We start from the raw sequence: 2,987 nt of genomic DNA on the forward strand, positions 1-2,987 counted from the left end.
AAGGAAAGTGCTTCACCTGAGAACGGGGCTGGACGGTCGATGCGAGCCTCTGAGCATTCAGAAATGTGGGGAACCGTGGAGCCATTGAGGGTGCTTCCTGGGTGGAACCAGAATCGGGAGGCTGGCGGAGCTGTTGAACAACAATCTGAACTCAGCGAGCTGTGACGCGATCATCTCCAGAGCCCAGTTATAAGCGGAGATCTGAACCTTCTGACGTCCCAGTAAGGCTCCCTGCTGAGACACGGTGAAGCAAAGAGTAGATTCCTCCGCTGGGTCCATCCTGGCTAGATTGTTCCATCACAAAGGTGAGACAAAGAGACCCAAGAGCAGAGGAAGAGTTCAAAGGATTTATTAACAATAAATTATAACTTCAGCAGATCCAGCACCGGCACCGACTGCAGTAGAAGGTATTTGGGTGTGTTTGTCGATGAGTGCGCGCTAACTGCGCAGTGAGCAAGTCTGTTAGTGATTCTTCGTGAAGAGTGTGTTCATAGTCGAGTGTAAGCGTTGGGGTAGTCAGGAGCAGATTCATGAGGAATCCTCCGTTGAAGAGATGTGGACGAAGAGAACAGGCGTACAGCAGACTGGAAGGCAACCACATTCCCGACATGCGGGCAGAGACGGGCAACAAAACAAATACACAAGACAGGACCAACTAGGCAGAGAGAGCGAGGTGAGTTACTTCAACACCAAACAAAAATCTAGCAAAGAACATGACACAACGATCGGCTTAAATGGGCAGTGAATTAGTGTAGAGACAGGGGCTGTTAGCACGCTAATTAGTGGCGTGATCAGCGTTCCCATGGGAACAATCAGTGTTCCCATGGGAACAATCAGTTTTCTCATGGAAACACTGATCACACATGCTGACAGCACCAGACACAAGAGTGAGAGAAATAACAAAACAAACAGAACAGACTGACGAACTCACCGGAACCATGACAATTACGTAGATTGATCTATATAAACTTATGTTAACTTCTCTTCAGGGAGTCTCATATCTGTTATTTTCGATAAAGCTCCACGACTGTTTTTATTATTATTATTATTGCTAATAAACAGAGAAAAGAAAAACTGAAGTATGATCTGAGTTTATGCTGCAAGTAATATAGTTAGTGTGTAAATCGCTAGTGTGGAAGCAAGAAACAAGACCTCTCGAATTTAGAGTGTGTGTGTCGACCTGCGGTGGGATGCCACAAACAACCACTCAGTGGATTAAGTGCTGAGTTGTAACAGCTGGAAGGATACCAGCAGCTGGGGAACTAGGAGACCAGCGGAATTGTCAGTTAGGGAGTATATTCTTACTTTGGTCAGTTTTAAATATCCATAACACCCCTCAGCTAAACCAGCTGAGCAGCAGTTTGGCCAGGCTGGGAGACCAGCTAGGACCAACTAAAAAAGCACCCAAAACCCCTCTAAATTCAGCATAGCCAGCTATGACCAGGCTGGGCAACGAGCTAAAACCAGCCAACCAGCTTAAGCTGGTTTTAGTTGGTGTTTTTAGCAGGGAAATAATTATGGACCTTTTTCTCTGAACTAAGTCCCTTTTCTGAGCCATTTCATTTTTGCAATTTCCTAAAAAAAAAAAAAAAAAAATGTAAATAATAAAGTGTCAATGTGTTTTTTGTTTGTTTGTTTTTTAATGTACGAATTCATGGGTGTTTTAGGTGGCCGTTTTAGGTACTTTCCCCGGGTCTAGTGCTTTTTGTCACTTTCGCACCGTTTTAGGGGTCATTTTTAGCTCCTACTCTGGGGTAGATACATTTGGGGGTGTATAGTAACTGTAGGACTGTGGGAGGTGCTGCAGCCTGTGATTGGTCAAAAACCTGCAATGAGAAAGGAGAGGAGCTGCACAGTCCCTGTTAGTAAACAGCCACTTGTTTTTATATTTTGCAGGTAAAAAGTGTGGCTTAGGCAACTCTAGCATTTTGTAACTACACGCATAGGAAGAAAAGAATAATGTAGAGTTACATGCAGATCCAGGTTCAGTCAAGCTGGCACAGATAGCCACAACAATGATGATGGCTACATTATTACCTCATTGGCAATTTTAAATGCAGACTCTCTGCAGGGGTGTGTTGCGGCAGCCTCCTTTTTGGCCTAGTTCGCCTATGCCTAGAAACAGCCCTGCTTGCATGCATCAGACCCTATATAGGTTGTGACAAAATATCTTTTGGCACTCTTCTGGCTATCAGCATTGACTTTCACATGTAACCTCTAAAGCCTCAATCTCTCTAGACTTAAACTTTTCATTTACTTACTTTAGACGAGACAACATAATATTTGTTAATACTCCACAGTTATTCCACAGGTATATCTTTAGATCTATTTACTATTATTTACTATTATCTATTTAAATATATCCAAACATTTATTTTTGCTTTTATTCAGTGTATAATTTTTATTCAGGTTTATTTCATTTATTAAATTTTTATCAATCTAGTTTAGTTATTCCTTCAAATCTCTGGTTGTGTGTAATCATTTAGTCTGCTGGATCTTCTTGCATCATATATACTGTATATACTGTGTGTGTGTGTGTGTGTGTGTGTGTTATATATATATATATATATATATATAATTTGATGCTTATGTTTGGAAATGGTCAAAACAATGCTTACAGAAACACAATATAAAATACGTACATTCATTACCCTTACAAAAACTTGGTTACCGCCAAAATAAGAGTTAATTATTGTTACTTCTGTAAAATCATTCAAATTAATGTGGAGTCTTTTATATTTCTTTGTTTCTTGGATATTTATTAATTTCAGTTAATTATATAATTAAATAATTGTATTTATTATTATTATTATCATTTTTATCATTGTTATTATTAACGATAATAATAATAATTTTAATTTTTATTTTCGAATTCATTTTCCTTTCCTTTGAAACTCAAATGTGATGGTATGGTTAAATAGCTACAAGACTTATTCACTTTAAAATTTTAATATTTCACTTGCACATTAAACAAAATGTTGAATATG

Source organism: Myxocyprinus asiaticus, chromosome 47 (genome assembly GCF_019703515.2).
Source record: "Myxocyprinus asiaticus isolate MX2 ecotype Aquarium Trade chromosome 47, UBuf_Myxa_2, whole genome shotgun sequence".
Lineage (NCBI taxonomy): Eukaryota > Metazoa > Chordata > Actinopteri > Cypriniformes > Catostomidae > Myxocyprinus > Myxocyprinus asiaticus.